Genomic DNA, 24,903 nt, shown 5'->3' with positions numbered 1-24,903 from the left:
TTTAGCTGTGCAAGTTCAGTTCTTTTTCTAGGCTTATATTCACTATTACTAAGGGCTAAATTCTGAACATTGTATAAAGTAGTCAAATGTGTGAGTAATATCATTAGGACTTTTACAGTAACACTTAATGTAATTGTACTTTATAAATTGATGACTACATAGCTGACATTATATCTTGTTAGTGTGTCTGTTTCACAATGAGTTGAATGTGTGTAAGCAAGTTTCTATACAAGTTAATGTCTTCAAGTGAAAGTAAAATGGTAGAAATAAAAATATTCTATTAATATTTATATTCAATATATTTCACGTTCCTCAATGAATTAAAATCATTTAAGCTTTTATACTATACAATAGCTCTCTTTTTTTTTTTTAATTTTGTTTGCATCTAATGTTGTTTTTAAAAAAAAATCTTCTTTAGTAACTAAAGGTTTTCACATTATAACTGCCATCTGTTGTTTGTTTTTGGTTACATCTAATGCCATTTGAGAAAGATTGTCTTTTAATATTATTCAACAAATAATGGTGACCAAAAAGCTTCTTTTAATTGAAGTTAGAATTATTTCATTTCATTTTCCTTTTATTGCCATCAAAATGTAATTCCTAATTAAAAGAAAATCAACTTGTATAATCTTTAAATAAATCCGTAGCATCTGCTAACCTTGCAATTATGAACACATGGTCCTGCTCTTCGGTTGTCCACTAAATACTTTACGACAGTGTATTATATTTTTAAAAATCCATGAATGTAGTCATGTTTGTTTCAACCAAATTTCAGTAAGTAATAAATTAAATGCATTATAGAACCGAGCTAGGATCGGTCATCCCGGTACTAAGTATTAAAAGAGCAAGGCAGCCAACACTAACATTGCATTGCATCGAGGAATTGAACTCTGCCTCTCTTTATAAATATCTTGGAATAAACTAGAATGTCAAGATAAACCATAAAAACTTAAAAGAGGACTTTCTTGGTAAATATAAGCAGAGAGTAAATAAAACTGTCTGGCAGTAACCTCATCACTGCAATAAACAGCTGGGTCGTCCAAGTGCTCCTTTACACGTTCGATGTCATTAAATGGACTGACACAGCACCATAAGGTTATACCTGCTCAGGAAGGATGGGGGTCGTGGATTGCAGAATATCTTCAAATTGTGTAAGATGCAAGTTTTAAAAATACGATCAAAACTGCTCGCCTCTAGCAATCAATTAGTTTCCTTTCTACACAAATATGACTCCGAAGCAACCCCTCTGAACCTACACAATGCTGATGTCAATGTCGGTTTGGACGACGTAGGACATGAGATTCGCCAATGGGAAGGAAAAAACCTCCACGGAAAATCCCCAGCTTTATTACATGGGGACAACATCGACAAGGCTGCTTCCTTAACATGGCTCAAGGCAGGTCATCTCTACTCTGAAACAGAAGGCTTTGTTTACAGCAATACAGGACAGAGTAATTAGGACAAAAAATTACGAGAAGTATATCCCAAAACTCAATGTTGTTGACAAATGCCGAAAATGTGTAAATGTGGGTGAGTCGATTGAACACATTTTGGCAGGATGTCCAGCCCTATCAGAATCAGCCTACCTAGCTAGCCATAACCAAGTTGCAAAGTTAATACACCAACACTTGGCTTTGACACACAATTTGATCAGTAAGGACACTCCTCCTTATTATAAATACTTGCCACAAGAGGTTCTCGAGTCTACTGAACATCTGCTGTACTGGGATAGGCCTATTCTGACCGACAAAACGGTAGATTTCAATCCCCTTATCTTCTGTTCGTTGACAAAAAAAGAAAAAAAAACACTACCATTATCGACATCGCCGTACCACTGTCTCATAATTTAAGAAAAACTGAATTGGAAAAACAAAGAAAATATGGGAATCTAGGCTTGGAGTAAGAGTCTATGGAAATTATCCAAAATAACAATATACCCCATTGTTATATCAACCGAAAGTTTAGTAACAACTGACCTCACAGATACCTTCAAGGCCCTTAACATTCCTAGGAACATCCTCGTTGTCTGTCAGAGGGCGGTACTGCTACAGACCTGCCACATCACCAGAAAATTCCTCAGTGGAAGCTGTTAAAAGGACTACGATGAATTTTGTTTCTCTTTAACGAAACTCGACCCTTGCAGCGCCAGAGAATGAATATTCGTTTCTGACATAATAATAATAATATAAGTGATATATGCTCTAAATGAAATTGTAATATCGAGTCCTCCACCTCTACGCTCTGATGTCAAGTACAATCATTATCAATAATTATAAAATGGAGGGAGGACTCTTTCGTGATTAAATCGTTAACTCGTTATCACTCTACCCCCCCCCCTACCCTTTCCCGACAAAAACATGACTGTTATAACAAAAAATATGATTTAGACAATTTAGAACTCATGAGAAACTTGTAAGAATCAATGGAGATGAGTTTTGAGCCCAAATAATTTCTTCATAATCACTTTTTCCAACTTTTACTCAATCTGATTTTTAGCGGCCCCCGAAAGGGGAAAAGACGCTTTTAGTTTTGTGTGGCCTGTCTGTCCGTCCGTCCGTCCCGTTTAGATCTCAGAAACTAGAAGTCCATACTATAGATTTGCGCATTGGTACAAAAAAGTTACATCTAAGATCAAAAAGATAAAATTGTCAATGGATCATAATAAAATATATTTTCCATTTATGAACTAACTCATTGAATAGAATACTGATTCAAATGTAGTTTTCTTTTTGTTTTTAAAAAGAATTTTGATACAAACTTCGTTTTAGTTATCTATCTATCTATCTATCTATCTATCTATCTATCTATCTATCTATCTATCTATATATATATATATATATATATATATATATATATATATATATATATATATAAGTTTTAAAATTAACGAACTACTTTTATAGTGCGTAGTTTGTACCGCTACCGCTTCTCTCAGGCCTGTAAAGAGTATGGCCTAACCATTAGCACAAAGAAAACAAAAGTTATGGGAGCACCTGCTACAGCACCACCCTCCATCCTCATAGACATTAACAAGCTGGATGCCGTAAATGAATTTTGCTATCTTTGATCTACTATTCAAGACGACCTCTCACTGGAAGAGATAAAAAAAAAAACGCTTAGGGAAGGCTACATCAACCTTCGCTAGACTCAGGGCACGAGTTTGGGAAAACCAGAAACTCACTACAGCGACCAAAATGGAGGTCTACAAGGCATGCATTCTGAGTACGCTACTGTACGGCAGTGAGTCGTGGACTACCTACGGAAAGCAAGAGAGAAAACTAAACTCATTTCACTTGCGTTGATTTGAAGGATCTTGAAAATCACTTGGCAAGAGAGAGTGTGCAATACTGAGATCCTTGCACGAACGGGTCTTCCCAGCATCCTTACAGTCCTCAGACAACGCCGCCTGTGCTGGCTAGGACATGCTCGCCGGATGGACGACAATCGCATCCTAAAAGTCATTCTTTACGGGCAACATGCGTCTGGCTCAAGAAAAGCTGGTTGTCCCCACCTCCGTTACGTGGATGTAATAAAACGGGACCTTAAAACAGTCAACATTGATACTGACCATTGGGAAGACATAGTTCTAGACCGCACTAGATGGAGACAGACAGTGACCAAGAAAGCTATGGACAGTGGAAAAATATGGGCCTCAGCTATGGAAGAAAGAAAACTTGCCATACAAAAAATGACCGGATCCTTTACCACCAAAGCGAAGGCCACTTTAACCTGTGATATATGTGGACGGGAATGTCTCTCTCAACAGTCACATGAAATAGTATTCGAGATGAACGATAGTCGTTCTACGACTGAAGGAGGCCTGGTTGACGATAACGGTAGTGTGCATATTACCTTGGTAGAATGCTCATTCCGAATATTAATATTAGTTTATATTCACATTACCTAAATAATCTGCACATTAGTGGATTACACACTTTAGCGGTAATAAATACATATACTAACAGATTTTAAGTTTAGCGCATTAGAGCTAGCGTTAAAAAGTAACATTCCCGCTAACCTAAAAGCTCTTATTCTACTTCTGACACGGACTGGTGTCTTATAAAACATTTGGATGTTATGTAAATAGTGTTGATCTTCATATATTCAACATTTCGGTCTGACGTTTGGTTCCGCCAAACCCAGTGATTGACATCTGGTTTACTTAAGTCACCAACACATTTTTGTGTTTTGTCTCCAGATCTCGTGAGGTCTCAAACTATGTTTCCCGCACCACGTGATGTGAAGGAAGCGTTTCATAATGAAGACTGGCGGAAAGAAAGTGAACTTTCCGCGTGATGGCTGCCTAGTGTCTGAAGCACACTACGTTCGGAATGAATAGAAAGAAAATAGAGAGAAGATCAATAGATGCACAGACATACAAACTGACATTTAGATAGATAGCTAGACGGACAGACGGATGGTTGGTTGGAAAGATAGATAGCTTGTCTAGTTTTAAAAGCTGAATAGAAATATTTAAATACGCTTTATTGTGTGCGTAATCTCGAGACTGATTGTAATTAACAAAAAAAAAAAACACTCACTATGCCATTGAAGTGATCATAGGTTTCATAGCTATGTATTGTTAGTTTCAAACTTTTAAGCGAACACCTAATTTTCTACACAAGGTTAAAGGGACACTAATTCAACTTAATCCGCCATTTCAGACTTTAATAGAATTTTCCCCCTTGTTTGTTAATAAACATAGTAATTCATTACCGATAAATAACTGGTTGTTCAATTTTTTATCGATTCTTGTGTTGTCAGATACAAGAAATAATTATGCACAATTTTGACTTGATCCGAGATTAGGTGTGGGCGAGATAACGTGTACTTGTACCAGACAGACAGACAGACAAACAGAGCGAGTTGATAGAAGCTTTGTAAAAACAAATGATGTTTGGGCCACGAAGCTGTCATCAGCTCTAAAAAAAAACAAACAAAATAGACAAACAATTAAAACAAAATAGAGTTGTAGATCACTTCTATGCCCGAATTAGGCTGTGCTCGAGAAGTCGAAATATTTGCTCATAGTGCCGAATCATTGGAGAAACAGCCAGGACGATACAAATACGATTCCAAGAACACATACAGATATTAGAAATCTTTAAACAAAATTTTAATAATTTCATTTTAATAGCACAAAACATGAGGGACACACTGACCACTACTATACAACAATGCAATGACAAAAACACTTGTCTTCAGATTAAAAATAATTTGTCAGCCTCACGGTATCAACAACCAACATGCTTTTCTTTAATATGACATTTGGGAAAACTTTTGGCCCTTTTTCCATTTATCTTAGTCACACGGCCCCGCCTCCTTCCGACGTAATTATATGTCAAGGCATGTTCGCCTCCTATAGAGTTCGAACTAAAACTAAAAAGCAAAGTTTAGGACCATGCGCATATTGTCGTTTTTCTTTTCAGACTTCATGGATGGTAGGAGAAGGTTTTGTATGTGTTCTCATAGAATGTCTGCTCTATTACGTGATGGCTTTCATGAGCTATTTTGTGTTTTACTAACGATCCCGTCAGATACGATAAGAATTAATACAAACGATTTCCACCCATTCTGATCCAATCAAAATCAATTCGATTCAAACTGATTCAATTAGATCCCATTCAATCCGATTCTAACTGATTCAATCAGATCTCATTCAATCCTATTCAAACTGATTTGATCAGATCCCATTCAATCCGATTCAAACTGATTTGATCAGATCCCATTCAATCCGATTCAAACTGATTCAATTAGATCCCATTCAATCCGATTCTAACTGATTCGATCAGATCCCATTCAATCCGATTCAAACTGATTCAATTAGATCCCATTCAATCCGATTCCAACTGATTCGATCAGCTCCCATTCAATCCGATTCAAATCATTTAATATGATCCAATTCGATCGTGATAGATCCGACCAAATTCTAAATAAATCTGATTCGATTCGATTTGATAGATACATTCGGATCCGATTCCAATCCTGTCACATCCAGATGAGACGCAATCATATTTGATTTGGTATGATTCGGATCTAATAATATAAACGTGCCAACGCCCTCTATTTCATTTTTTTAATAAAGAATATTAATTACTTTTAGTGAGTGGGTTTTGTTAATTTCAATCTTATCCATATTCTCAAGATTACACGCATTTAAATCTTTCTACCTATTCAGCCTTTAAAACTAGAAAGGCTATCTATCTTTTTTACTATCTGTGTGTCTGTCTAATCTGTTCCGATCTGATCAAATTCGATCCAATTCGAACTGATGGGATAAAAGAAGATGATTTTATTGGTCCAAATATGTGGAAATTCAGTTTGACTACAATTGTCCACCTTAGCATAACTTTTGTAACAGATCCGTTCCGTATCACATAATATAACATTTAATTAGATCCGATGCTGATAGATCCGAATTATTTTTATCTCTATCCTATTCTATCACGATTTGATCATATTCGATCCCATTCCGATGCGACTCGAATACAATCAGTTAAAGACGCGATTCAATCCAATCCGGTTTGAAAGATTCGATCCAATGAAATTCGGATCCGATTTGATCCTATCAGATCATACCCAATTAGTTCCAATCAGATCCAATCCAATCCTATCCGCTTCGATTTAATATAATCAGATCCTTATATATATATTGTTACAAATGACCAGTGACAGGAAGAGGTTAACGTGTGACCCCGACGAGATAACACAGCTGCGGGTGTTCCCTGGAATATACATGTATCAACAAAGACAGGATGTGACGTGTCCTTACGTGTTATTCCAGAAGGTACTAGCAATGTCCAGTGACAGATAGAGGTTACAACTTGTGACCCCGGCAAGATGACAATGCAGCCGATGTTTTCTGGAATCTACATGTATAAACAAAGACAGGATGTGACGTTTCCTCACGTGTTATTCCAGAAGATACAAGCAGTGTTTGTGCAACTTTGGAGAAGCGATTAGACCCAATATAAGCCAGAAAATAAATGTGAAAGTCAGTCGTATGGAGTCGTGATTGAGCCGTTACAGTCGATACAAACGATGTAAGACGTGAGAGGCTCTGTGGAAGAGAAATGTGTACGACTCGATGCAAGTTAACTAGGGTAGAGTTAACTGGAGTGGACTACTGTCGTTAAAGTCTATACAGCGAACTACAGTGGACTTGAGCCGTTACAGTCGATACAGTCGATGTAAGACGTGTGCGGCTCTGATTCGGTAGACTTGAGTACGACTTGGTTCAGCTTTGGGAGACCTGGAGCGACACTAGAAGTGTGTCGTTGGTCTGTTCTGTGGAATACGGCTCGAGGAAAGTTGAGAAGAGATGAATTGCAACGAAGTGAAGAGATGAATTGCAACGAAGTATAGCTAACTGTAAACTGACAGATATTGTACAGTCTTCTACGCTACATGTTACAGTAACGAATTGTTAGAGTTAATAGTCATTAAAGTTATATGAAACTGAGAGTTTAGTCGTCAAGTTCTTTACAGTGTTTTTTTATTTGTGTGCCTACTAATACATTTAGCCAGAAGATTCAGAAATACGTAACAATATATATATATATCGAAATCTATTTGTTTTCGATTCCATTAAATCCCATTTGAATCCAATCAGAACCAAGTGAGATTCAATTCAATTCGATTTGATAATATTCGATCCGATCAAACTCGGATCCCATCCGCTATCGATTCGATAGATCCGAACCAATTCCTATTTGATCATATCTGATCAGAAACATTCCGATCATCTTCAAATCCAATCAGATCCATATTCGAGTCGAGACATTAATGCTAGTACACGCTAATATGATTATTGTTATGGTCATGTGATCGAAAGCCTTTACGGTCAAGAGACAGTGTGTAAGAAAGGACAGTTGAGTCCAGGACAGCAAGGCAGTAAGTACTGTACGGTACCTTGTGAGTCCTCGAAAATGTAGCTGTACGAGTCTAGAAGTAGACAGAGAAAGACTTGTAGTGATTAGTTAGGCAGTTCTGTTGTGTAGAAAAGCATTTGAAGTTACTGTAGCCACTTGTGTCGTATTGTCAGCCGAGTCGAATGTCAACAGGACGGTTCGGGAAGGATCGCCGTCGTGAACAGAGCTCAGGCGAGGGATGTAGTCATGTGACGAAGCTAGAAACGTCGAGCGATGTTCCGTCACGGTTGACCGCTCGTCTAGCGCTGGCCTGGGGCGATTTGCGTCGGCTGACTACACACACACCACTACCCCTCTCTGTGCCACCACCTAGTTTATTACAATATATATATATATATATTTATCAGATACATTGCGATCCGATTCGAATCCAATCAAACCTAGATTCGATTCGATCAGATTTGGTAAGAGCCGATCACATTCAGTCCAATCCGAACAGAATGAGAAATCATAGATCACCATCAGCTTCATTAAGCATTGTATAAAAAAAGATAAAGTAGGAATGGATTTAAAAAAAAAAAGTAAATATTAGAAAATTTAACAAAAAATCATAATATCCCTTTAAAAAAAAGAATCGATTATTTTTCTCATAACAAAAAAATTTTAGATTTAAATCGCAGAAAGGGTTTTACCCCCCACCTCCACCTTTTCTCCGAGAAATAATCCTTGTTAAGTAAATGTTTCAATCTACTTATATTGTTTGAAAATTTTTCATTGTCGACAAATTAATTTTTGCTATTTTTTATATTATTTTTTTGCAAACATTAATAGATTTTAATGAATCAATTAATACAATAACTAATCATACTTCGGCAGGTAAAAAGGCAGGTTTCAATATTTTCAGAAAGAAAATCAGAGTGAAATTTTATCAAAGACAAATGACACAAAAGAATGGAGAAAGAAGATTGTCAGATCTTGTGTGGTGCCCCAAGGGATATGTGAAAGTGAAGGTGAAGTTAGATGTGAGCCTCGCCTAACTGATGCCATATAATGATTATCTAATTGATCTAATTGTATTGTAAAGTGTCAATCTCTTATTCAAAGCCTCAAGAAAAAGAAACAAAACACATTTCCGTAAAAAAAAATTCCTTTTGTTAAGTGATATATGTATATCCTACCGCTCTGCATTTCACACGATAATATGAAAGACTACTTATTAGTTGTTGTTTTAAATTATGTTCATTTATATGCATATTAAATAGATTTGTTCTCTTAAAAAATAAAAGTAAACATTTTTTTTTTTGTAATTGTAGTTGTTAGTAAGACAGAACTTGTTTCACTTTGCTATACATTTGTAAAAAAAAATAATTTTTGACAAAAAAACTAAAACCGTTTAAAGATCAAAACGGGACGGACGGACGGATCGACGGACGGACTGACAGACAGACAACACAAAGTAATAGCGTCTATTCCCCTTTCGGGGGCCGCTAAAAAAAACACTTCTCGTAAAAAAAAATATAAAAAATCCTTTAGTTAAGTGTCCTTTGCGTGTTGCGACACGCAGTTTACGCGATAGTATGAAATACTACTACTTGATTAAGGTAAAATATGATAAGATAATTTTTATTTATCCAATCTAATGGAAATTCAGTTTGACTACAATTTGTATGCATATTAAAGAGATTTTTTTCTCTTTAAACAAAATAAATATTTTTAATGTAGTAGTTAGTATGGTAGAACTTACTTAACTTAACAAAACATTTGTAAAAAAATAAAACCTAAAACGTTTGCATAAATGTGTTAAAATATGGTAAAAGTCAGCTCCCTTACTAAATAGCTTCCTATGTTTGTTACTATTAATAGTGAATAAATGTAAAAATGGTGTATTTTTATGAAAAAACTGCTTGCAGAGTTAATTTTAAAAATTAAATTTTTCCCTTTGAGAAAAAAAAGTAGCCTTTGCATCAGAACTTTGGATGGTCTAATATATCATAATGTCGGATTTTCACTATCTTTTCTAGTTTACGAGATCTAATCGGGATGGACGGACGGGCCACACAAAACTAATATCGTCTATTCACCTTTCGGGGGCCGCTAAAAATTATGAATATTTATGAAATGCATTGTAATGCTGTAATACTTTTTATAAAGCAACTGTCATTAATATAGCCTTCATAGAGCGCTATGGTCCAACTTGTAGGTGTGACGCTGGGGGGGGGGGGATGGTACTTGTAAACATAACCCTGCTCGAATCGGGATTAAAACTCGATCCCATTTAATAAGTAGCCAACCGACTTTTGTCACTCAGCCGCATATCACACACCGTATACCTTATGTCAAGAATGATAAATTAAGTATTGCATAGTAACTTAATATAAAAAAAAAAAACAACAAGGTTACAAAGACAGTTTGTGTGGAAACATAATCTGAAATGTGATTACCATGAATGCATTCAACAGTAGTTAAGGAGGCAGGTTTCAATATTATCAGAACTCGAATATGTGTAATAAATTATGTATACTAAATAGATTTTTCTCTTTAAAAAAATAATAAACTTTTTTGTGTGTAAATATAGTACTTAGTATAACAGAACTTACATATCTTAACAATACAAATCTAAAAAAAAAATATTTTTTGAAAATCTACAACCGTTTGCATAAAACGTGTTAAAATTATGGTAAATAGTAGCCTCCCCTAATAAAGAGCCTCAATTGTTTGTTACTATTAATAGTGAATAGTTGTAAAAGTGGTGCATTTTTATGAAAAAACTGCTTGCATAAGTGAGTTAAAAAATTAGATTTTTCGCTTTCAGAAAAGAAAAAAGTAGCCGTTGCATCAGAACTTTGAATGGTCTAAAATAGTGTGATGTCGGATTTTCAATATCTTTTCTAGTTTAAGAGATCTAAACGGGACGGACAGACGGACAGACAGACCACACAAAACTAATAGCGTCTTTTCCCCTTTCAAGAGCTGATAAAAACTACACACAAATGATGTATATTCTTACGTTTCATGGTTTTAAAATTTGCTAATTTGTGAATCGAATCCTATACAGTCGCTAAAATTCAATTAAGTATTTAGTTTGAACCCTTGCTAAAATTTAAAGTGACTTTGTAAACAAATAGATGCCATCTATAATAAATCTGATAGGTCAAGTTTTCTTTTCAAAACAAATGATTAACTATTCTCTGTTTAGATAACTTATAATAATTAACAAAGTCCTAAATATGCAAGGTCATATTTTTTTTTGCTCTTGACTTATTACAATGTGTTCAATCTTCGAAGTCTACTGTCCCATACCAAAATAAAGGAAATGGCCATAACACAGCTTCTCTACACATTTCTGGCTCACACTGAACATGATCTCCAGCTCGCGGTCAATGAATATGCGTACGCTGTCGCTTGAACTATAACCTCTGGAAAACGGAAGTCTTGTTCCAGAAAACACTCACTAAAATCTACTCAGCCCCAAAGATCACGGTGAATAGAAACCCGTTTAACGTGGTAGACAACTTCACAAATCTAGGAAGCATAGTATCAAATGACTCATTGCTTTTAAGGAAGGTTGATCAATGTCTAAACGTAATCATATGAGAAGTTACACTGCAAAGACTTTCTTCCAAGCCAATAGTAAAAGCTGCAATGTAAAACACCACTACGTGAGCTGTGTTTTTTCTACACTGTTTAGGGACTTTCTATTCTAACCGCCATGCACACTTACATCTAGAACTGACAGAACACAAAAGCAACTCTTCAGATTGATAGTCTTTACTCGATCGTTCATTTTCGTCACTACAACAATATTACCAAAATGACTTCGGGAATATACCATTCCTTAAGAAATTATTCATCCGAGCGAGGCTCGGTCACCTGGAGCTAATATTTTAATGATGGTCCTTTGTCCTAGACATTAATCTATTAAACACTTAAATGAAGTATTTTCATGCGGAATTATCCGGAACAGGTAGAGTCTGTTCAAGATCAAGGTTTTCTAGTTCTCTAGCCAATTTTTTTTTAGCTAAGTTACAAATTGATTTGAAATCATGTTTGAGGTATTGTAATAAACTAGCCATATGTTACCCGCGGCCAGCGGGTCTTAATTTGCGTATCACTGTCGATATGGTCACTGAGAGTGTTTTGTAAACAATTAAACGAAATAATAATGTTATAAGTAAAGCAAATGCGTGAACGTGAAAATATTATGAATGGAGCTATCAAATTAGCTAATCGATCTAAATCTAATTTTTCAAATAAAAACATTTGCTTGTAGGCACTAGCGTATCCAAACTTTTGGAGTTGGGGGGCGATTTTTTTCCAAACCCTAATCCTAACGCCCAGTAAACCCTAACCCTATGCATAAACGTGCGTACAGCATAGGCCTGTATATATATAGTGGTGGGCAAAAGTTAACTAAAAAGTTAGAAACTTTTAGTGTAACTAAAAAAATTAGTTCAGGTCATTGTTTAACTAGAAAAAAAAAATTAGTTAAAATCGTAGTTTAATTAATTTTTTTAGTTACTAACTAAAAAGTTTAATTAAAATTTGTAAAACTTTTTAACATGTGGTCGGGGTTGAAACGCACTCCCTGTTTTCTGGTCATGTGATATCAATAACTTTGATTATTAAAAAAATTATGCAGTTAACAACTATTTAGACAGTCTGCATTTGAAGAGGGCTAAGTTTGATCCTGGTAGAAGTTATGGGAGTAAATATTTGCTCTTGAATGTAGCAGTATTATAAAATGTTAAACTTTTTTTGCCAAAAGCTTCTATGCAGTATTATGAATGAGGTTGTTCCGAATTTTTTTGTGAGCTACATGGAGGTGTTTAATTTCTGTTTCTAGTGGGAATCTGATTAGTGAGTTAGGTCAATATTTATTGGTTTCAATCAATTCATTTGAGGCAAACAATATTTTTTTTAACTGCAGGAACATCAAGAACACCCTTTTATAGTCTTAAAACTTATTATTGAGATCTATTAAGTCTAAATCAACAGCTAGGCCTATATAGATCTAAAAGCATTAGGGTAACCAACTCTAGAAAAAACATCTTAATCCACACCCTCTCTCACCATAAAGTAAATAGACTGTGTCCAACTGATTTTAACAACCTGGTCAGCTAGACATACACATGTAGGCCTAGTGTACTGTACGTGTGTAGTCGATAATACTGTAAGACTGCCCTGCATTAAGCGTTATGCAATAGTGTTTGCTTAATGTGGAGAGGTCAGACAAGAAAATAACACACTGGCGTGGTTAGTTAAGCATGTTCGTAGATACATCTTTACACTAAAATAGTTATACACCCTCCCTGCCCAGAAAGTAAATAGACATTGTGTCCGACTGATTTTAACAACCTGGCCAGATAGACGTACACGTGTACGTCTATATAGTGTCTATATATGTCTATATAGTGTACTGAGTGTGCAGTCCATAATGACAAGATCACCCAGTTTTTTTTTCCCTTGCGCGTTTAACGGTTATGCAATATTGTTAGTTGTATTTTTAGTGGTCAGACAAGAAAATAGCACATCGGCATGGTTAGTCAAGCATGTATTTTACACTATAAAATAGTTATACAGGTCAAATGTTTTAAAAACTCCAACGATTTCTTTTCTATTTCTTTGGGTACTAGATCTAAATTTGAAATTCTAAATCTATGTTATTTAATGAGATTTTAAACTTTACCAGTATAAGTAAGATTTTCCGTTACATAATAAGTTAATATAATTTAAAAAAAAAAAGAGTACCATTATTTTCTAAAGGTTTTAATTCAAGGCAAAAATACAAGCATATATATTTATTTAGACATTTTATTTTATTGTGCATTAACGTTTATGTAAGAAACATATTCCTTAATACTGATTTTATTATAGATAAATATTACTAGAATGTTAAAAGAATAAGATCGAACCGTAGGCATACAGTCGGATGATTATATCTATATAGATCTAGTTCACCCCCGCCCCTCCCCCCCCCCCCACCCAAAAAAAAGTTTAATTAACTTTCTTAAGATAGTTTAGTTCCCATTACTATATATACTTTGCGCGAAGAAAAAAAAACAGTCATGTTGAGCCCTTTCTCTTGATATCTTAGGAGTTTGGGGGAGCGCTGTAAGCCTCGTAATTGGGGTTCGGGGCCCCGACGCTATAAGCGTTTTTTTTTTGTTTGCATTCTTCACTACAGAAACGCATTCACCTGACATTTACAGCTCATTACTCATCAGTGGGTTCGGGGCAAAGCCCCGACTCCGAGATCGTATTTTTTTTTGCCTTCTTTAATGCAGAAACGCATTCACCTGATATCTACAGTTCATTATTCATCCTTTTAAAAAATGACCTTTTCAACAATGTTTTACATTCAAAATATTCTAATATGAATTAGATAGGCCCTTAATACATTGCAAATAAAACGATTTGAAGACACCCCACATGTTTAGATTAAGGCTTTGAAGATCGCCGCCTAAAAAAAAAATATTCGAAAAATAATACATTTTAAAAAGCTCATTTGTAAGTGATGCATTTTGTTCAATAGGCATGTTTGTAACTTTGTTTTGTTACAGAACTCTAATTCAAAACTCTAACAATTTCGGAAGTGGGAGGAGAAATTAAGTGGACCAATTAGACTGTACTCTAAATTTGATTGCATTTTTAGGATTTAAGGATAAATTATGAGCTATAGTCCCAAATTTATTTAACTAGAAAAATAGCAGATTGAGTAAAGGTTGGGAAAAGTCGACTAGGAAAAGAATATTTGGGTTCCGAACTCATCTCAATCGTTACTCTTCTACTGAAAAATTTCGTATGAATTATAAATTTTCCAAAGCAGTCTTTCTTTACAAAATTATGATAAACTCATGTGAAATTACACAAACACTGTCGCCATATTTGACAGTTCTGTTTTACAACATCATGTTCTCATCTAAAAGGGGGAGGGGCGGTAGAGGAAAACGATTAATCCTCGCTCCTTTTTATAATTTCTGCTAATAATTGCATTTGGCATTAAAGAGTAGGGGTGGGGCGACTCGATATAAGAATTTAATTTAAAGCATTTATAAATTATATTAGTGACAGATTTTTCTTTTAATTTTGTAATTTTTTAAAACTATAATTCAAAAAGAAAAAGTATTGGTTTGTCCGATGGGCGGAAGGCGAATGCATGTATCGCCCCTCCCACCTGGTACAACCCTTTTTCATTTTGTATTTACTAATGATAAAATTTGAGATTAGAGTAAGTGTGCGACATAATATACAAATGGGTTCACATATCAATACGTAGCTTATATAGATATTCAACTAATTTTGTTCACAAACTATGATTTCTCCATAACAATAGGGCCGCCCCTCCCCCACTAAGAGGGCAGTAGATACAATCCCCCCTTTACCCCACCGAATCGGCCGCGATACCAGAAGGGGAGCGACATAATATAAAAATTATATTTTAATTCCACTAACTTTGTTCACAAACTATGATTTGCCCATAAAAGTAGGACCGCCCCCCCACTTAAAGGTATTAGGTGGTTAGGGCAGTAGATGTATTCGCCCACCCCACCCAATCGGCCAATAGGGGAACGACATAATATAAATATCGGTTAAAACACCAATAACACGTTTTAATCATATAGATATTTAATTGATTCTGTTAGCAAGCTGTGATTTCTACAAATAAATTGGACCTCCCATCCCACCAAATCGGGCAACATTCTAGAGGATTGGGGGGGGGGGCAAAATAATCTAAAAATAGGTTGAAATAAAAATAATTAGTACTTTTAAGCGAGCGATTCGTGTATGTATGTATGTATATATATTTATATTTATATATATATATATAAATATATTTCCAAAACGATTTTCTTAAAAATTTCAAGGTATGTGCATATTAGTGAGAAAAAATTCTCAACTCATTGGCCACATCGGGCAAACTCGATGTCGACGGTTATATTGGTTTGAAAATGTCTCATTATCGAAAAATTAATTTTGGCTAGAATGTTTTATGAATGAAAATTTTCCGTGACGTAAACGGTAAAAACGCTGTTTACGTCACTAGGCTTATCGCAGTACACTAAAATATTTCTTTGCAAACAAGAACAAGTTTAAAGAATCAATAGACCTAATTAAACATTTGCGCACCATCTTATGTAGATTGATTTATTATGGAACTATGAAAGAGAAGTAATGAAATTAAATGTGCCGATGTATGATTAGATATCGTGTTTTAAGTGCTTAATAAATTGTTTATACTTTATTCGCATAGAGCGGTGTAGATACCTTTTACTTTGTTGTTTATTTTGCTGGTGATCTCCAGCTGTCTCGTTCTGAGGCCGCATGCAACCAGGTGCTCTCTTCTATGTCAGCTAAGGCAAGCTGGCGCCTATGCTGGTCTTTAAAGCGTTTAGCTCACCCAAAAAAAAGACTGCCTTTGGCATACGTTCGTCTGAGATTCGTCTCTCATACAGGATACTGTTCTGTCCAGCGTAACTGTCGGATTCCCTCTATACAAAGGCCGCGGATACACATTTGAGACCAATAGAAAGTCTGCTGCCGAGGACAAACGCAGACGCGAAAAGAAAATCTTAATCGATCAACGCGGACAATGGTTATGCTTGCCCTGTATGTGGCAAAATATGTAGGTCACAGCTGCAATCCTCATTAATTTTCGGACTCGAAGACAAGCCTTATTATTATTATTATTTTGCTGGTGAATTATTACCATGTGTTCATGCTTCGGTGTCTACTTTCCTGTACCAAAACAAAGGAAATGGTCATAACACAGCTTCTCTGCGCCTTACTTGCGAACTTCTTATAGTCCCACACTCAGGCTGGGCAGGGCACGTATCCCGTATGGGGGACGAACATATTTTTCGGCGTAACAGAGGTGCCCCACGGAAACGTTTCTTTAGAAAACTAATGCAATGATTTAAGCCTATTAAGAAAAAATTTGCCATTTTACTTTGTCACAAAGTGCCTGTTTTACCCTATAACGTAGAGATTTGCGTCACTTGATGTTTCGTACTAAAGCCATAATGAATATATACTAATTCCATAATTAAATGTCTGAACGTAACCATTTGAAAAGGAACACTGCAAAGACTTTCTTCCAAGCCAATAATAGTAGGCCTACAATAGTTTTACGCAAAAGATGGATTGTAAAACTATAAGACGGATGTGAGCTGTGGTTTGTCTACTAGACTGTAGGAGGACTTAAGAGACTTTATATTTAAACGCCATATACAATTACATTTAGAACTAACAGAACACTAAAGCGACTCTTCAGATTAGTAGTCTTTATCCTATCGTTCATTTTCGTAATTATAAATATATTCCCAACATGACTTCGGGTATATAAACTTCCTTATGAAATTATTTAACCGAGCGAGGCGAGGCCACCGGGTACTATTAGTAACATAAGTAATAAATTCGTATACCAATTGTTTGAATAATTCTATACTAAAATTCGTCCGCGGGGGGGGGGGGCCCAAGTTGGGGGGAGGGATCGCCCCTAACGCCCCCCCCCGGATCCGCCAGTGCTTGTAGGTCTACATATATTTGATTAAAATATGAAATGAATAGACTTTATTTTCTATGTTCATGTGTTAAAGTATAAAGTAGATCATCTTGAGTTAGTGATAGCCTAGATCAGGGCCGGTCTTAAGCCACTGCAACCTATGCGGCCGCAGTGGGCCCCGCGCTTTCATAGGCCCCGCGCTTAGTGTATCTGTAATTGCATAATGATGCAAAATATACGAAAATGTAGTGGAAATTATTTTTAAAATCTCCTGAAAATTAGACAAAATTGTTATATGGAAAACACAAATCTTACGCGAATAAAAAAAGCATTGTCAGCTTTCATATTTAAATAAAAATATAATAATAGTGCGAATTTTAACCGGAACGAAAGTTCCAATAGAACTAGAATACGCTTTTAAAACGATCAAAACCCGAAAATGAGAACGTAATCACTTCTAGTGAGACAGCTGAAACAGATTCTATGAAGAATGCAAAAACTGCAGTGGTGAATGTCGGAAGAGAAGAAGAAAATTCTGTAACACTAACAACTGATCAACATGTCGTAAGAAATGAAGGCAATAATGTAAAAACTGATGAACATGTAGTTATAGATAATGAGCTAAATGTGTTCGATTCATTGAGAAATCTGGATTATCCTGCCATGTGTCTAGAAAAAATGGAAAGATCTTGTATTGACTATTTATTACAAAAAGGTCCACCTGAGATTACTTGGGAGAATTTTCCAAAAAATAAGGATGGTAGACATTTCACTTAAGTGCATTGCAAACCAAACCTGAGTGATGGTGAAAGTGTTTTGCGTCCTTAGCTGATATATTCTGTGTCAGCAGACAAGATCAATTGTTTCTATTGTCGTCTACTGGAAAAACAAAAAAGTTTCTTTTTGAGCATGAAAAATCGCAAAGGCATTTAGACGCCATGACCAGCTGCTGTGAATCTGGAGCAAGACTAAGTAAAAAAAACAGGCATTGACAAAGTTCACCAGGAGATGCTTTAGTCTGAAACTAAACGTTGGACAAGTTGCAATTGTACGATTTCTATCGAAGCGCAATTTAGCTTTCAGAGGGACCATTGAAAGACTTAAAGAGACAAGTAATGGGAATTTCCTGGTCTAGTTGAATTACTCGCCAAGTTTGATCTAGTAATGTGGGAACAACTTCAATGTGTTACCTATGCAGAAATTCATGATCGTTACCTGGGAAAGAAGATTGAAAACGAACTTATTACTGTAGTAGCTGATGCTGTTGTAATTCTATCCTTCGAGACATCAAGAATACAGTGATATTGGATTGTACTCCAGACATAAGTCACAACTAGCAGATGTTATCGGTATCTCTCAGATACGGGTTAATTTGAGCTTGTGGTTGTGTATAAACATTTTAAGTCTCTTCCTGTTGTTTCTTCTTGTGACAGCAAAAAGAAGTTGGATGTTGTTGCAATCTCTCCAGCCAAAAGTCAAAGTTAAAAGGCAGTATGATAAATCTGTGGAAAACTTCACACATCGAAAAGCTGAAGATGGCTACAGGAAAAAATGCTTCAACAGAATTGTGAACACTGCAATTTACTCCTTGCAGCTGAGATTTGAACTGTAATTGTGGCGCGTTTTAAACTAATCAAGAATTACTTAAGGTCATTAATTCACGAAGAGAGATGAACAATGTGGCAATTCGTGCTATTGAGCGTGATCTATCTAGGAAACAGAATTTTGATGATCTACTGTATGACTTCGCTACACACAAAGCTCGTAAAGTAAAGTTAATTTGATCGTGATTTTGTACTTAGTTAAGAATGTATAAAATGCAAAGACGAATTTATTTTTTTAATACAAAATCTTAATTTTCACTTATTATCCTTATCCCTACCCAAAATAGGCCCCGCTCAATCCGTTTCGCATAGGGCTCCGCAATGGCTAGGACCGGCCCTGGCCTAGATCTAGAGTAATCTAGAGTTAAATATTGGCTTGGATAGATCATTTTGCATAATGTCTAAGGAAAGAATGTACGTCAGGACTTCTAAATTCGCAGATATAAGGAACGAATTTATGTAAAAATGCTTTTGAAAGACAAATTTGAGGCTTAGTTTTATTAAATAATGAAATCAATAGACTATATTTTGAAATTTTCATGTGCCAAAGTAAAAAACAATCTGTGCAAAGTGTAGTTCTTAAAATTAGATCTAGATCTAAATCCTTTCGATCTTTTCTCACGTAAACATGATTATAAGATACTAATACTTTCATAGACTTTGGCAACTTTTTTTTTGAGAGTCTTAAGTTTGTTTTAGGGCAACTATACATACATTACGGTTCCAGCTTGTACCCAAGGAAAATTTCTGCCAAGTTTTATCAAGATTGGTCAATCGGTTTTGATTTCTATGCTGGACACAAACATACATACATAGCCAAACATCTACACGGGTATCCGGACAAAGAGTTTGCTTATTTGGAGAAAAATCTGAATCACGTGGATGGGCTAGAGGCCACACCTTTTCAAGTGTGTCGAGTTACTTGAACATAAATCTCAATTAGTAAGCTGGACTCAGGGCACTAGCGGATCCAGAACTTTGGAGTGGGGGGGGGGCGATTTTTTTCAAAACCCTAACCCTAACGCCCAGTAAACCCTAACCCTACGCATAAACGTGCATACAGCGCGCGCGCACACACACACACACACACACACACGCACACACATATATATGTTTATATATATATATATATATATATATATATATATATATATATATATATAAATATGAGAATAAAAAAGCAGCATTTCTCAACCTTCGGAGAAAAACAAAACAACTGGGGCAGCGCTATAAAGTTCTCTGGTGAAGTTCGGGGCGAAGCCCCGACGCTATAAGCGTTTTCTTTCTTTTTTAACTGCAGAAACGCATTCTCCTGACAAGTACAGCTCATTATTCATCAAATGGAGTTCGGGGCGAAGCCCCGACGCCATAAGCGTTTTCTTGCTTTTTTCACTGCAGAAACGCATTCTCCTGACAAGTACAGCTCATTATTCATCAATGGAGTTCGGGGCGAAGTCCCGACGCCAAAAGCGTTTTCTTGCATTCTTCATTGCAGAAACGCATTCTCCTGACATCTACAACTCATTACCCATAAATGAAGTTTAGGGCGAAGCCCCGACGCCAAAAGCGTTTTCTTGCTTTTTTCACTGCAGAAACGCATTCTCCTGACAAGTACAGCTCATTATATCAATGGAGTTCGGGGCGAAGCCCCGACGCCAAAAGCGTTTTCTTGCATTCTTCATTTCAGAAACGCATTCTCCTGACATCTACAACTCATTACCCATAAATGAAGTTCGGGGCGAAGCCCCGACGCCAAAAGCGTTTTCTTGCATTCTTCTCTGCAGAAACGCATTCTCCTGACATCTTCAACTCATCACCCATAAATGAAGTTCGGGGCGAAGCCCCGACGCCAAAAGCGTTTTCTTGCATTCTTCACTGCAGAAACGCATTCTCCTGACCTGAAGCTATTTATTCATACTATTAAAATACGACCTTTCGAATAATGTTGTACTTGAAAAATATTCTAATTTGAATTTATAGACCCATAATACATTGCAAATAAAACCGATTTGTTCCTTGAAAAGATAGGATACCCCACGTATTTAGATTTTTGCTTTGAGGATCGCCGCCGAAAAAGAACTTATTCGATAAATAGTAGTGTTACGAATGAACAGTGACAGGTAGAGGTCACTATGTGTGACCCCGGCGAGATGACACAGCACCGAGTGTTATCTGGAATCTATGCATGTAAACAAAGACAGGATGGGACGTGCCTCACGTGTTGTTCCAGAGGACGAACAGATTTACGAAGGGGGGCATTGTGACAAATGAACAGTGACAGTTAGAGGTCACTACGTGTGACCTCGGCGAGATGACACTGCAGCAGGCATCCTCTGGAATCGACATGTATAAACAACAACAGGATGTGATGTTTCCTCCCATGTTGTTCCAGAGGGTACTAGCAGTGTTTTTGCAACAATAGACAAGCGATTAGGGACTCTTTATAAACCAGAGATGTTCATGTGAAAAGAGTCAGTACAGTCGTCGATACTGTTCTCTACTGTGCGAGACAGTAGAAGAGAGTGGACTTGAGCCGTTACAGTCGATACAGTCGATGTAAGACGTATACGCTACATGTTACAGTGACGAATTGTTATAGTTATAATTCAATAAAGTTATTTAAAGCTGAAAGTTGATTCGTCAAGTTCTTTGCAGTGTTTCTTTTATTTGTGTGCCTAGTACATTTAGCCAGAAAATCAGAAATACGTAACAATTGGTGTCAGAAGTGGGATGTTTTCTGGCTGAAATGTCTTCGAGGAAACTACTTAACCAGCTGTTGGTCAAAGAATTAAGGCAAGAACTTCGTGAGAGAGGTCTGCAGCTCAATGGTAACAAAGAAACACTAACAGAACGTCTAAGACAGGCCCTTATTGAGGAAGATCAAGATCCAGATGAATACATATTTGAATTAAACCCAGATATGACAGAGATCCTGAGTAACATGCAGGGCCAGATGGACTTAATGAAGGAGAGCCTCAAGAAAATAAACGCCATGAATGAAAATGTAAATGAACAGATGAGCTCTATGAACGAGAAGATTGACCAGAGAGTCAACACTGTGGAAAAAAAAATGGAAGAGATAAGGACTCATGTCCAAGAACAACTGAGTAAGGAACGGGGTACTAGAACAAAAACATTAGTGCCCGAAATCTCTGGGAAGATAAAGCCGCCTGTGTTTGATGGATCCATCTCATGGACTGTTTACAAAAGACAGTTTGAGGCAGCGGCCAAGGTTAATAACTGGAACACTGAAGAAGAGAAAGCGACTGCTCTGGTGTTAGCTTTAAGAGGGAAGGCAGCAGAACTGCTTCAGTCAATAACAAATCAACAAGATTACGCTGCCATTGTTAAGGCTATGGAGCTCCGTTACGGAGACGAACATTTACAAGAAGTTTATAGAGTTCAGTTGAAAACCCGACAACAACGCTCCGGTGAAACCTTGCAAGAGCTAGAGGCGGACATAGAACGTCTTGCTCATTTGGCATATCCAACAGCAGCACAAGACTTTCTGGACGTCATTATCACTGATGCATTCATTGATGCTATTCGAGATCCAGAACTGAAGAAGGCAATAAGAATCAGTGGTAAGCGCAAATCCAGCGAAGCTCTGGTCTACGCCCTCTCCTATGAAGCCGCCAAAGACGCCTCTAAGAATATCCATCATGGGCGTATGCTGGAAGTCCAAGAAGAAGATCTTACACAACTTCTCAGAAGGGTAACTGAAGTGCTAGAAGAACGCAGACCAAATAAGAAGCAAGAAGGACAGAATAGAACCAGTGTGCGTTGTTGGAATTGTGGAGAACCTGGCCATCTACAAAGGAACTGCACGAGAAGATTTCCCCGACAAACAGAGTATCAGCACAGACCGGAGACAGATGCAAGGTCAGGTGCTCATGTCTACCAGGGAAACTAACTTTCGCCGGTTTTATGGGGCAAAAATCGGCGATCAAGAACATGACAGCCCCTGCAACTATAATTCCAGTCGCTGTGTTAGGGAAGAATAAAAGTCTGTACATCAATGGTAGAATTGGATCTCGAAATTACCGTTTTCTTCTAGATACTGGTGCCTCACGTTCAGTCATTCGTCCAGACATTGTCAAAAAGAACGAAATCAAGAGAGTGAACTCTTACTCCTTGAAGACGGCCAGTGGAGAGATGATGCCTATACATGGACTGACAAATATAAACTTTGAGCTCGGGCATCAGTCATTTATACATGAATTTCTGATCGTTAACATTACGGATGACTGTATTATTGGGCTCGATTTTATGCAGAAATGTGAATTCTCTCTGAACATCGGAGGTGGTACTTTGAAATGTGGTGATGTTGAGATTCCCTTGCTCGGGGATGAAGATGAAGAGAATGGTCAAATAAGAAGAATCCTTTTAACAGAAGATACAAGTTTGCCAGCTCAGTCTGAAGCAATTATCTGGGGAAAGTTAGAGCATGGTCAAACTGCAACGATGACGGCGATAGTGGAAGGCATTGAAAATGACAACAGCGGAATGGCAGTAGGAAAAACATTGGTCCTTGTCGGAAAAGATCAAAAGGTGCCCGTCAGAATCATGAACCTCGGCCTACAAGAGAGACATCTAGAGAAAGACAGCCCCATCGCAATATGTAATACTCTTGACCTGATAAGAAACTGTAATAATAATATCACGATCGTTAATTCCACCAAACCTTTCAATCCACAAATTACCAAGCTCCTGACAGAAATGAAAGTGAATTTATCAGATGAGCAGTTCAGCAAAGCGGAACAGTTGATCATTGAGTTTGAAGATATTCTGCCATCTGATGAAACAGACTGCGGACGGACAAACATGGTACAACATCGAATAGACACTGGAAACACCAGACCGATTCGACAGCCACCACGTCGCTTGCCGCTAGCAAAGCAACAAGAAGCTATGGACATGATAGAGGGCATGACGAAGCAAGGAATCATTGAGCCCTCAAATAGTCCTTGGTGTTCGCCTATTGTCTTAGTAAAGAAGAAGGATGGATCTATGCGATTTTGTGTAGATTACAGAGCTCTGAATGAAGTCACACATAAAGATAGTTATCCACTTCCTAGAATCGACGATACTTTGGACACGCTTGCAGGGTCCCAGGTATTTTCTACTCTCGACCTAAAGAGTGGGTATTGGCAAGTTGAAATGCATCCCAATGATAGAGAGAAAACCGCCTTCTCTGCTGGCAATGGCCTCTGGCAATTTACTGTGATGCCATTCGGTCTCTGCAACGCACCAGCCACCTTTGAACGATTGATGGAGAGGGTTTTACGAGGACTTCATTGGACTACATGCCTTGTTTACCTTGATGACATTATTGTCATTGGCAAAACGTTTGAAGAGCACCTTGCAAATCTGAAGGAAGTATTTCAACGGATAAGAAGTGCGGGAATGAGACTCAGCCCAAAGAAGTGTTCCTTATTCAGGAAAAACGTTAAGTATCTTGGTCACATTGTGTCAAATGACGGAGTCAGCACTGACCCTGACAAAGTTGAGGCAGTGAAACGATGGCCTACGCCAAGTAATATCCATGAGCTGAGAAGTTTCTTGGGACTCTGTACATACTACCGACGTTTCGTGCCAAATTTCTCAAACATCTGTAAGGTCCTTCATCAACTGACAGAGCAAAAGAGGCCATTTATTTGGACATCTGAGTGTCAAGAAGCTTTCGAGAGGCTGAAAAACACACTATCCTCATCACCAGTATTGGCCTACCCCATTCCAGGGAAGACATTCATACTCGACACAGATGCAAGCAACACTGGAATAGGCGCAGTCTTGTCCCAAAAGGTGGATGAAACTGAACGAGTCATCGCATACTTCAGTCGAAGCCTATCGAGAGCTGAAAGGAACTACTGTGTGACGAGACGTGAATTGCTGGCTGCTGTGGATGCAATAAAACATTTCCACA

The 24,903-nt window shown here is 37.1% G+C and overlaps 1 protein-coding gene across 1 annotated transcript in view; it reads right to left on the bottom strand.

Moving 5' to 3' along the window:
- The window catches only part of LOC106064530 (substance-P receptor-like), a 154,986-nt gene that overhangs the window by 79,638 nt on the left and 50,445 nt on the right, over nt 1–24,903 (bottom strand). The window lies entirely within an intron of this gene.

Source organism: Biomphalaria glabrata, chromosome 11 (genome assembly GCF_947242115.1).
Source record: "Biomphalaria glabrata chromosome 11, xgBioGlab47.1, whole genome shotgun sequence".
In the NCBI taxonomy this organism is placed as follows: domain Eukaryota; kingdom Metazoa; phylum Mollusca; class Gastropoda; family Planorbidae; genus Biomphalaria; species Biomphalaria glabrata.
Note: the sequence above shows the minus strand (reverse complement) of the source record. Positions and strands in the feature narration are given on the sequence as shown.